The 12,759-nt window shown below is 36.8% G+C and overlaps 1 long non-coding RNA gene across 6 annotated transcripts in view; it reads right to left on the bottom strand.

The window, feature by feature from the left end:
• The window catches only part of LOC103888099, a 62,753-nt gene that overhangs the window by 15,962 nt on the left and 34,032 nt on the right, over positions 1 to 12,759 (bottom strand). For all 6 annotated transcript variants that reach the window (XR_002515200.2, XR_002515199.2, XR_002515195.2 and 3 more), the window contains one exon: positions 11,731 to 11,877. This is a non-coding gene — a long non-coding RNA (uncharacterized LOC103888099). The remainder of the gene's footprint in view (positions 1 to 11,730; positions 11,878 to 12,759) is intronic.

The raw sequence follows: 12,759 nt of genomic DNA, 5'->3' as shown, positions 1-12,759 counted from the left end.
CTCTCATTTTTAAATCCATCAGATCTCATGAGACTTATTCACTATCATGAAAACAGCATGGGAAAGACCCATCCCCATTATTGAATTACCTTTCACAGGGTTCCTCCTACAACACATGGGAATTGTGGGAGTTACAATTCAAGATGAGATTTGAGTGGGGACACAGACAAACCATATCAGGATGTAAATGATGAGTTAATGGGTGCAGCACACCAACATGGCACACGTATACGTATGCAACAAACCTGCATGTTGTGCACATGTACCCTAGAAGTTAAAAAGTATAATAAAAAAAATCTGAGCTGAACGTTTGACAAAATGGCACACATGCCACATCTCTGTAAATGAGGCTTTATCCATACATCAAAAAGGCTCGTCATAGGTGCTAGAAATTAGGCCAGAGAATGTGGCTACAAGAAAATATCAGTGGATTTGTGACACTAAGCTCCTTATCGAAGGATAAAAGACGTTAAAATAAAACCTGGAAAATGCATATCCTGCTGCTCTTAAGTCAGTGGTAATATTTATATATGACAAACCACCACAGTTAAACTCAGCAGTAATCATGAAATCTAATAGGTCTCTAAAATTAAAATATTAAGTTATCTTTTTGGATGTTTTAATAGGAACTAACATTTCTGATTTTAAGCTGAACATAAATGAATGTTTAGACTATTTATTACAGTTTCACCACTGAGACAGAGCTGGGACCCCCCTCTTAGGGTCATGTGCACCTCCCCACCAAGTATGGAAATAAAGATAAATCTTGAGTTCCTTCAAGGGAAATTTCAGGCCCCTAGCTAGCCTCCAGAAGTAAATAAAAGACTTGATAAGCCAGATCGTAATAGTAGCTTAAAATAATAGCCAATGAACTTGGAATCATGAGACATTTTGTTCCCTGTAGAAACTAAAGATAACAACGTAAGTGTCTGAGTTGTTTCTCCAAAGCCTAGATCCCTACCAAATGCATCCATTGGCATACAGACGTCTAATAAGGGGAAACTAAGGTCTGAACTTTGACCATCATTCTTTGTTTTAAATTTCTTTCTGAGATGCCTGGAGAAAGTAATGAGACCACCTTGGCAAAATTATAATAGTGAGAGACATATAATATAGTTGAGCCCATCTTGCTTCTAACCTCACAAGCTGTTCTTGCCCAGTCCTGCACATAGGCCAGGCTAGCTATGGGAGGAGTTTAGTTTATAGTTTCACTTTAAAACAAGGATGATCATAGTCCCTTCCCAAAACTAACCCCTCCTTGTTGGGACCCAAAACCATCTTTATAAACCTAATGAAAGGCTACGAGGTTAGAATTATGGGAGGGCCCTGAATTCTGCTAAGACCTAGGCATAGTTAAATATAACTGGTTATTGTTTTCTAGTTTGCCTTTTGTAATTGCTTTCTACTCAGGAGTCACTAGCCAGTGGTCATAAGATTTATAACTTTCCCGTTTGCCCCTCTAGATAACATTGTTATTGTAAAACCTAAGATGTGTTTGAGATATTTTTCAAACTTTGCATTCTTGTGGACTAACTGATGCCACTTAGACTGGTGACAAATCCCTCCCCCTAGGACTGACAGCACACTAGGACAATTTTGGCACCTCTGTGATTTCTTCCCTGATCCAACCAATCAGTAGTACCCATTCCCTACTCCCCTGCCCTCCAAGCAATCCTTAAAAACCCTAGTTTCTAAATTCTTGGGGAGGCAAATTTAAAAAATACTTCCTGTCCTCCTTGCTTGGTCTTCCTGAGATTATTAGACTCTTTCTCTGATATAACACCTACTGTTTTCAGTGCATTGGCTTTTTTCAGTACTTGGAATCTAGAAGTGACCAAGAAGACTTAATTCCTCATAGATTTTAAAATGTATATCAACTTAGATACCATCTTCTACTTAATTCTCATTTTGGAGAAGGAAAACTGGTTTTCAAAGAGCTTAATGATTATCTTTTTTTAAAAAAATATTTATTATTTATTATTAAGTGCTTTTATTTGGGTGCCACTAACAATTATCTCAATTAAAAAAGATAACAGAAATCACATCCAGCCAAAACCATTTTTTTTTCTGAGCAGTAAGCAAGAAGATATGTCACATGGTCAAAGATATGAGTGAAACCAGAACCTATTATTTTTTCTGAGCAGCAAGCAAGAAGAACCCAGTGGTGACAATAGTCATGCCCATGAGCCATAGCTAACATTCTTTTCTGTTACGCTACAATTTTTTTAATGAAGTTTATCTTCCTTAACCAATTGTAAATCAGAAAATCTTTGAATCTGCCTATGACCTTTAAGCTCCTACTTCAAGATATTCTACCCTGTTAAGCCAAAACCAATACATAACCTTCATTCGTTGATTTACAATTTTGTCTATAACTTCTGCTTTCCTAAAATTTACCCTTGTCTTTAAAAACCTTTGCTTGTATGCCATCAGGGAGGTCAAATCTTAAGGATTAGAAGCCTGATCCTCCTTACTTGGCTTCCTGCAAATAAACACCCTTCTTTCTTCACTACAAATCTTTGTGTGGTTATCTGGTCTTACTCCATAGGGCGAATGGATCCTAGTTTGGTTTCATAACACCAACTTGGTTATAGATATCAAATTTCTTTAGATTTCTGTATTTTTCTAAAGTACTGGCACAGAGAAAATAATTTTATCAACTTACAAATTTATCGATATTTATATGAATTAAACCATGCTCATGTTTTCATCATTGCTATAAGAGTTTGGGAGAGGAAAGGTTAAGTAGCTACAGAACAAATCAAAGCTTGAAGAAGACATTTCCAATGTAACTTGTTCTAGCTACACTTGAAATGGAAGTTGAGAAAAATCAACTGTGAACAAGCAAGTTAGTCCATTGGGGAGTCATTAAGATTTACCTCCTTCCATGAGTCAAATGTTCGAGGGAGCCATTATCATTTTTTCTCTCATCTCATCAAACTACACAAAGAGAAACACAAGGTAATTCCCTTACAGACTCCTCAGAGAAAGCCCAGTGGCTCCACCTTAAATGTCATTACTGTAAACCTCCTGAGACATTGTCAGTCAGTCTTCCAGGGAGAGAATTAATCTCTGCTGGAGATCTGTGCTGGACTTTATTCTAGATTGTTTACCCTGGTTTTATTGTTTGGAAAAGTCAGTAAATCTCAGGTCTTATCATAGGACTCAGATTCGCAAATTTCTCTATCATTTTGGCTACACAACTGCGAGTCGAAGGGAGGCATCACTTCATCTTTGGGGTTATTCTCTTTTCTTTTGCTTCAGGGATTTTTTATGCATGTACCATCAGTCAAAGAGTGCCACTGTTTTAAAATTATCAGGAGCAACGAAACATAGAGTTGGAAAGAATCAATCATTTCAGTTCAGCTTATTTAAATAATTATTGTGTACAATCTACATGCCAGAAAAATATTCCAGGTGCTTGAAATCTAGAATTGACCAAGAGGACTTCATTCCTCATGGATTTTAAAATGTATTCAAACTTAGACACTATATTTGACATCATTCTCATTTTGCAGAAGGCAAACTGACATTCAAAGAGCTTAATGACTATCTTTTTTAAAAAATTATTTACTATTAAGTGCTTTTATTTGGGTGCCACTAAAAAATAATTATCTCAATTAGGAAAGATAACAGATATCAAATCAAGCCAGATATTTATTATATATGTCATATGGTAAAATGTGAGTGAAACCAGAACCTATTTCCATCTCCACCACTAGCTGTGACATTTATCTTTTATAGCTTCACTTTTCCTTCTAGAAAACTGAGATAATAAAGCTTGATCTCTCTGTACTTTTCACAATGTTGTCAAATGAATTACATCATGATTGATAAAAAAAATTTAGGCTTTAGATTAAGGATAATTTGAATAATTTTGATGGATAAATGTTAGCCATCATTTTACCAAATTTATCAAGCACAGGATTGAATGATTTTCAGTAAGAAGATTTAGTACACAGGATACAGTTTGTAACTTCCTATGCTCTCCAAAGTGTAAACAAGCAATTATTTAAATGTCATTGAAAGATTTTCTGGGTAAAATAAATAAAGTGCTCTGCAACTATTCAGTATTTTTATGCTTCATGGGAATGACATGTTGTAATTAATTATTGCAGTGTACTTTCTAAAAATAGGTTTTGGGGATTTGTTTAAGGAAAACAAAAGGAAAACATGGTAAGGGAAAAAAGAGGAAGATAGTACAATTTATAGTAACTTTTAGAGGAGACTTGATTGTCTTAATGTCTGATGATAATCTAGTAGCTATGCACAGAGGTAGGTCTCTTTGATGCCTTGACATACAGTCCATGTGGATTTAGACCTAACAGTAACTAAGACCTAATGATGCCCAATGCCTCAGCCAACTGCCTACCACTAGCATTTCCTTAAATGTGGGAGAAAGATAGTTATGCATGCACAACTTCTTTGTAAGTTTATTGTTCTGTCAAAGGTTGATTTTTACCAAGACTGAGGTCATTAATTCAGCTTTGGGACTTGACTGTATCCTTTTTTTTTTTTTTTTTTTTAACTTGAAATTGCTGGTAACAGAAAAGGAAGCAGGTATTTACCTTTTATTTTAGGCCAGATCAATTCTATTCTCTGCCAATTTTCTTCCTCATCTCCCATAGAGTATTAAGGGACTCTCTTTTTTACTATTACTGGTAATAGATATTTGCTGGTAATAGCATGATAATCCAAACATTCTTTATTGTAATAAACTTGCGAGCAGTTAAAGACAATTGAGTACTCTTTTTATAGATGTGAAAACTAAAAGTCAGAGAGATTTCCTGACATCTTCAAGGTTGCTTCATCAGTTTGCAGTTGGACTGATTTAGAACACATGACTGTCTACTTATCTTAATGCTCATTCCACTCAACCAGTGGTTCTCAATGTGTGATACACAGATCAGTAACATTAGCATCACCTGGAAGCTTGCTGTGTCCCAACCTATGTGATATGGTTAGGCTTTGTGTCCCCACCCAAATCTCATCTTTAATTGTAATCCGTATAATCCCCACATGTCAAGGGAAAGACCAGGTGGAGCTAATTGAATCATGAGGGTGGTTTCCCCTATGCTGTTCTTGTAATAGTGAGTTCCCACAAGGTCTGATGGTTAGAGAAAGAGCTCTTCCCCCATCATTCTGCACTTCTCCTTCCTGCCGCCTTGTGAAGAAGGTGGCTTGATTCCCCTTCGCCTTCCACCATGACTAAGTTTCCTGAGGCCTTCCCAGCCATGCTGAACTGTCAGTCAATTAAACCTCTTTCCTTTGTAAATTACCCGGTCTCAGGCAGTTCTTTTTTTGACAGAGTCTTGCTATGTTGCCCACGCTGGAGTGCAGTGGTGTGATCTCGCCTCACTGCAACCTCTGCCTCTCGGGTTCAAGCAATTCTCCCGCTTCAGCTTCCCAAGTAGCTGGGATTACAGACGCGTGCCACCACATCCAGCTAAATTTTTGTATTTTTAATACAAATACAGCATTTACAAATATAACATGTACAAGTACAACATGGCAAGATGGGTTTTTGCCATGTTGGCCAGGCTGGTCTTGGACTCCCAATCTCAGGTGATCCACCTGCCTGAGCCTCCAAAGTGATGAGATTACAGGTGTGAGCCACCACGCCAGGCCAGGCAGTTCTTTATAGCAGTGTGAAAACAGACTAATACACTAGGTTAGACAGAGTAAGAGCTTGGCAAAGATGTCCACATCTTAATTCCCTGAACCTGTGAATAGTTACTTTGCCTGGCAAAGGGACTTTGTGGGTATGTTAAGAATCTTGAGATGGAAAGATTATCCTGGGTTATTTGGATTGACTCGGTGTAATTGCAAGGGCCCTAATAAGAGAAAAGCAGAAGGATCACAGTGGGAAAAGACACATGTTGATAGAAGTAGAGCTCAGAGTGATGCAGGAAAGGCAGGTGACTTCTGGAAGGTAGAAAAGGCAAGGAAACAGATTCTGCTCTGTAGTCTCCAGAAGGAATGTGGCCCAGTTGACCTACCTTGGATGTCTTACCTCTGTAACAGTAACATAATACATTGCGTTGTTTTAAGACATTAAAGTTGTGGCAATTTCTTATAGCTTAGTAGAAAACCTAAGAGACATGAAAATTGGACCTCTAGTATTTTAACAAGCCCTCTAGGTAATTTTGGTGGATGGCAAAATGGGAGAATCTGCTCTAAATTATTCAGTAGAAATGTTAATAGGTCAACAAAGTTGTGTTATGAAGAGTTTGCTAATGAAATAAATACATGGGAAAAAAAAAAAAAAAACTTAAAGAGAACTCTGCAGAGGCTCAAGGGCATCAAGAAGAGATTAGATGCCCACCTAGGCAAGCAAACAGAGAAAGAACCCCACGGAGGCAGGAGGTAAAGAAAATGCTCCATGACAATGCAGTGATGAGATGCAGGCAAAATGGGCCAACTGAGGACTTCTGTCTCCCCTAGCTGTGTGACTCTGCAGACTTAACTGTGGGTCTTTATTTCATCATCTAAAAAAAAAAAAAAAAATGAAAGAGACCAAATTTATAACTTAAAGTCTCCAATAGTTAAATAGATTTTTTTTAAAATTTTTAATTGGGAGTCCACGGAAAGTGATCTGAAGACAAAAAACAAATCTTTATTTTTCACTCAACTCTAATTGAAATATAACGTGACCTTCAATTAGCAGTAGAGGCAAAAACTGTTTTGTAGTTACCAATAGAAATCACAGGTAGGTTCTTATTACATTATAATTATTGAAGATGTCTCTTAATTTCCTTTGTACTAATCACTGTTTTAAAATTATTGTAGTACATTGCTGATCAATAAATGTATTTCACCACATAAAAAGAATTAAAAACAAAAATTATGTGATCATTTTAATAGGTGCAGAGAAAGTTTCCAATAAATCCCAACATCCCTTCATGATAAAACCCTTCAATAAACTAGGGATCAAAGGAACATATCACAAAATAATAAAAGCCATCTACGACAGACTCACAGCCAACATCTTACTGAACATGAAAAAGTTGGAAGCATTATCCTAAGAAAAACAAGGCAAGGATGTCCACTCTCACCACTCCTATTCAACACAGTACTGGAAGTCCGGCTGGGTGTGGTGGCTCACGCCTATAATCCCAGCACTCTGGTAGGCCGAGGCAGGCAGACTGTTTGAGTCCAGGAGCTCAAGACCAGCTTGAGAAATAAGGTGAAACCTCACTATGTTTTACGTATTTCTCTACAAACAATACATAAAAATTAGCTGGTCATAGTGGCACACACTTGTGGTTCCAGCTACTTGGGATGGGGGGATCAGTTGAGGCAAGAGGATCACTTGACCCCAGGAAGAAGAGGTTGCAGTGAGCCGAGATCTTCAGCCTGAGTAACAGAACCAGACCCTGTCTTAAAAAAAAAGAAAAAAAAGAAAGAAAGAAAACAAAGTTCTAGCCAGAGCAGCCAGGCAAAAGAAAGAAAAGGCATATAAATAGGAAAACAGGAAGTCAAATTATCTTTCTTCTCTGATGATATAATTCTATAGATAGAAAATGCTAAAGACTCTGCCACAAGGATCCCAGACCTGATAAATGACTTCGGTAAAGTTTCAAGACACCAAAACAGCTTATAAAAATCAGTAGCGTTTTAGACATGAAGACTTTGCCCATGCCTATGTCCTGAATGGTATTACCTAGGTTTTCTTCTAGGGTTTTTATGGTATTAGGTCTAACATTTAAGTCTCTAATCCATCTTGAATTAATTTTCGTATAAGGAATAAGGAAAGGATCCACTTTCAGCTTTCTACTTATGGCTAGCCAATTTTCCCAGCACCATTTATTAAATAGGGAATCCTTTCCCCATTTCTTGTTTCTCTCAGGTTTGTCAAAGATCAGATGGCTGTAGATGTGTGGTATTATTTCTGAGGACTCGGTTCTGTTCCATTGGTCTATATCTCTGTTTTGGTACCAGTACCATGCTGTTTTGGTTACTGTAGCCTTGTAGTATAGTTTGAAGTCAGGTAGCGTGATGCCTCCAGCTTTGTTCTTTTGACTTAGGATTGTCTTGGAGATGCGGGCTCTTTTTTGGTTCCATATGAACTTTAAAGCAGTTTTTTCCAATTCTGTGAAGAAACTCATTGGTAGCTTGATGGGGATGGCATTGAATCTATAAATTACCTTGGGCAGTATGGCCATTTTCACGATATTGATTCTTCCTATCCATGAGCATGGTATGTTCTTCCATTTGTTTGTGTCCTCTTTTATTTCACTGAGCAGTGGTTTGTAGTTCTCCTTGAAGAGGTCCTTTACATCCCTTGTAAGTTGGATTCCTAGGTATTTGATTCTCTTTGAAGCAATTGTGAATGGAAGTTCATTCCTGATTTGGCTCTCTGTTTGTCTGTTACTGGTGTATAAGAATGCTTGTGATTTTTGCACATTAATTTTGTATCCTGAGACTTTGCTGAAGTTGCTTATCAGCTTAAGGAGATTTTGGGCTGCAGCACACCAACATGGCACAAGTATACATATGTAACAAACCTGCACGTTATGCACATGTACCCTAGAACTTAAAGTATAAAAAAAAAAAGAATATAATTGAATTGCTTGTAATACAAATAATAAATGCTTAAGGGGAAGAATAAAAATAAATAAATAAAAATCAGTAGCATTTCTATGCATCAATAACACTTAAGCTGAGGGCAATAAAAATGCAATCCCATTTAGAATAGCCACACACAAAAAAATAAAACACATAGGAGTATATCTAACCAAGGAAGTGAAAGATCTCTGCAAGAAGAACTACAAAACACTTCTGAAACAAATCATAGACAACAGAAACAAATAGTAATACATTCCACGCTTATGGATTGGAAGAATCAATATTGTTAAAATGTTCACACTGCCCAAGGCAATCTACAGATTCAACACTGTTCTTATCAAATTACCAATGTCATTTTTGACAGAATTAGAAAAAAAGATATTCTAAAATATGTACGGAACCAAAAAGAGCACAGATGGCTAAAGCAATCCTAAGCAAAAAGAACAAAGGTGAAGGCAGGCACCACATTACTTGACTTCAAACTATACTATAAAGCTACAGTAACCAAAACAGCATGGTACTGGTTAAAAAAAACACAACAGACATAGATTAACAAACAGAATAGAGAACCTAGAAATAAAGCCAGACACCTACAACCTACTGATCTTCAACAAAGTTCACAAAAATAAGCAGTGGAGAGAGGACTGCCTATTCAATAGTTGGTGCTAGAAAACCTGGCTAACTATACACAGAAGAATGAAACTGGACCCCTGCTTATCACTGTATACAAAACTTAAGAGGGATCAAATATTTAAATGTAAAACCTCAAACTATCAAAATCCTAGAAGAAAGCCTAGGAAATACCTTCTGGACAGCAACCTAGGTGAAGAATTTGTAACTAAGTCCCTGAAAGCAATTGCAACAAAAACAAAAAATTGACAAATGGGACCTAATTAAACTAAAGAGCTTCTAAATGGCAAAAGAAACTATCAACAGAGTAAACACACAACATACAGAATGGGAGAAAATATTTGCAAACTATGCATCTGACGAAGCATTAATATTCAGAACTTAAAAGAAACATAAACAAATCCACAAGGAAAAAAATTAAAAAGTGGTCAAAGGTCATAAACACACACTTCTCAAAAGAAGACATAAAACAGCCAGGAAACATGTTAAAAAATGTTCCGCATAACTAATCATCAGAGAAACATAAGTCAAAACCTCAAGGAGATACCATCTCACACCAGTCAGAATGGATTATAAAATGTCAAAAAGTAATATGTTGGGAAGACTATGGTGAAAAGGGAACATTTATACACTGTTCATGGGAATACAAATTGGTCCAGTCACTGCAGAAAGTAGTATGAAAATTTCTCAAAGAACTAAAAATAGGATTACCATTCAGTCCCATCAACCCCATTACTGGATATATACCCAAAGGAAAATAAATTATTCCACCAAAAAGATAGAATAAGTCTAGGTATCCAACAACCCACTGTACTGGATAAAGAAAATGTGGTATACATATACCATGGAATACTATACAGCCACAAAAAATAACAAAATCATTTCCTTCATAGCAACATGCATGCAGCTACAGGCCATTATCCTAAGTGAATTAAGACAAAACAGAAAACCAAATATCACATGTTCTTACTTATAAGTAGTGGCTAAATCTCGGGTAACATAAGCATAAAGCTGTGAACAGTAGACACTGGGAACTGGAAGAGAGGGGAAGAAGAGTGGTGATAAAGGGATGAAAAGCTTCCTATTGGGTACTATGTTCACTATCTGGGTGACATGATCAATAGAAGCCCAATCTTAGTATGACACAGTACACTCTTGTAACAAACTGTAAGAAACCTGCATATGTACTCCCTCAATCTAAAATTAAAATTAAACAATAAAATAAAATAAAATAGTGATAGTAGATGCATCACTAGATCCTTAATATACAATGCACTGATATAATAACACATGTATTTCTTTATTACAAATTTATCTTTTTACATTTAGATAACTATCTGTGTAAAAGCTTGGTTTTTTTAAAGCTATCTATGTATGCATATATATGTGTATGTGTATTGATATTTTAAAAATCCTACTCTGAGAAACATTTCATAGACTCCGTACAGGCTGCCCATGGGATTCATTATACGAAAACTAAGGAATAACCTCTGATATCATGTGTGCCTCAAAATATGATGTAAAAGAAACAAGAAAGATATCCTTATAATGCATTTACAAATAAAGAAACAGAAAAAGGAAGGCAAAACCTTGTTTAAAGTCACTTAAATAAAACTAGATAAGCCAAGGGCTTGGATTCTTTTCCATGTTCTCTCATATGTCCACCTGAGCATCTCCGACACTTCCAGAAGCCAAACTGGTATGAGTTCTGCCTAGTTACAAATCTCTGAAATCTCATCTTTGCTTCTGAATTACACTAAATTATACAGATCAAAAAACTCAGGCCTGGCACAGTGGCTCACACCTGTAAGCCCAGAACTTTGGAAGGCAGAGACGGGCAGATCACTTGAGTCCAGGAGGTCAAGACCAGTCTGGACAACATGTAGAAACCCCATCTCTACAAAAATACCGAAATTAGCTAGGTGAGTGCCTGTACTTTCAACTACTCGGGAAGCTGAGGTGGGAGAATCACTTGAGCCCAGGAGGAGGAGGTTGCAGTGAGCCGAGATCACGCCCTGCACTCTGGCCTGGGTGACAGAGCCAGACACTGTCTCAAAAACAAACAAACAAACAAACAAACAAACTTGAGGAAGATGCTCTAAATGCTTTGAGAAGAAGGCTATGCCAAATTTCTAATCTCCCTTAGTTGTACTGGCTTCAAAGTCAGTTAGTGGTTTAGAGATACTTCCCACAGAATGAGCTCAACTCTCAGCTAGGGACCAGAAAAATAACAAACTCTGATATAGGCAATACAACAGTTGAAAAGATGACTTTGAAATCGGATACAATCCACTGAGCAGCTTTCCACAGTGTGTTTTGCTCCTACCATACTGTATTGCTTGAAGGAACTTTGAAGTCCACGTTCAAATCTGCAACTGTTTGAGTGTGATGCAATAAGATATCCTAGGAAATTATGGTGGATAGAGGAATTAGCCTCCTGGATACCCAATAATAGATGAATCATGCACTCTTGGGAATTCATAATTAGTTCAGATGATCCTCCAAAATGTTATCTGTTCATCCAGAGCTTACCTAAATCATCTGAATTTCATCACCATCCAAATTTCAGCTGACACGCGTGTGAGGATTTCCTTTCCCATGCGATTTCTCTTTCCACTCTCAGCCAGAAATAGTCCACCCACTTTCTCAAGGTCAGACAGCCGACAGGTCTCAAGAGGGCTGGAAAGCAAAAACAAGCAAAAAAGTAAATAGCAATACATTCAATGTAAAATCCAGTTGTAGAGAATTAACTTCTCAAGTGAATACTGCAGACCTTTATATATTGTGGTGTGAAAATATCTGTAAAGGATGCCATAAGCATGGTCATTTTAATGTACTTGTAGTGGAAAATAATAATACTTCATTTATTCTTGCTGCATTATCCAAAATCTAGGTTATACCATGAAATAGCAAAATAGAAGAGTTGGGAAGTTTAGAAAAAATAGCCACAGAGATAAGTAAGACCTGGTGATTTAAATCTACAAGGAAACATTCAAAGAAACAGGACTATTCATCACAGAGAAGAAAAAACTGAGGGCAGCCGAGAAGCATACTACCTAAGACTAAATAAAATAAAACCAAAAGGAAAAAAATATCTTAGACAAGATTAGAGAGCGACTGTGGTTCACTTATCCTGAGATGAAAACCAAAGGACAACATTATAAAGTGCTCTGAGATATTGTCTGATCTTCAACTTGTTCACTTTCAGGGTGATTATTATGGGAAAGCATATAATCTCCTCTCTGAAAATCTCTATTGAAATATTATTTTCTGTCTGACATCATTTAAATATGCCTTATCTTGATTTAAGAAAATGGGCAAGATTTTCCAAGTTCCCTTATTATTAATGAATTCCTATATTCTGTATGTTATCCCATGATAAGAACAATTGCAATCACCAAGGAACCTTGCCTATATAAATTGCCATGTTTAAAGAGGTATCCTTTTAAGAAATAATGATATAAAATGGAGATCCCAGCTAGTGAAGGGTAAAAAAGTCTGCACTGAGAAAGAAGCATAGTGTGCCCCCCAATCGTTTCTCAGACTCACCTTCTAATTTGC

This window comes from Papio anubis, chromosome 16, assembly GCF_008728515.1.
Source record: "Papio anubis isolate 15944 chromosome 16, Panubis1.0, whole genome shotgun sequence".
Classification (NCBI taxonomy): Eukaryota; Metazoa; Chordata; class Mammalia; order Primates; family Cercopithecidae; genus Papio; species Papio anubis.
Note: the sequence above shows the minus strand (reverse complement) of the source record. Positions and strands in the feature narration are given on the sequence as shown.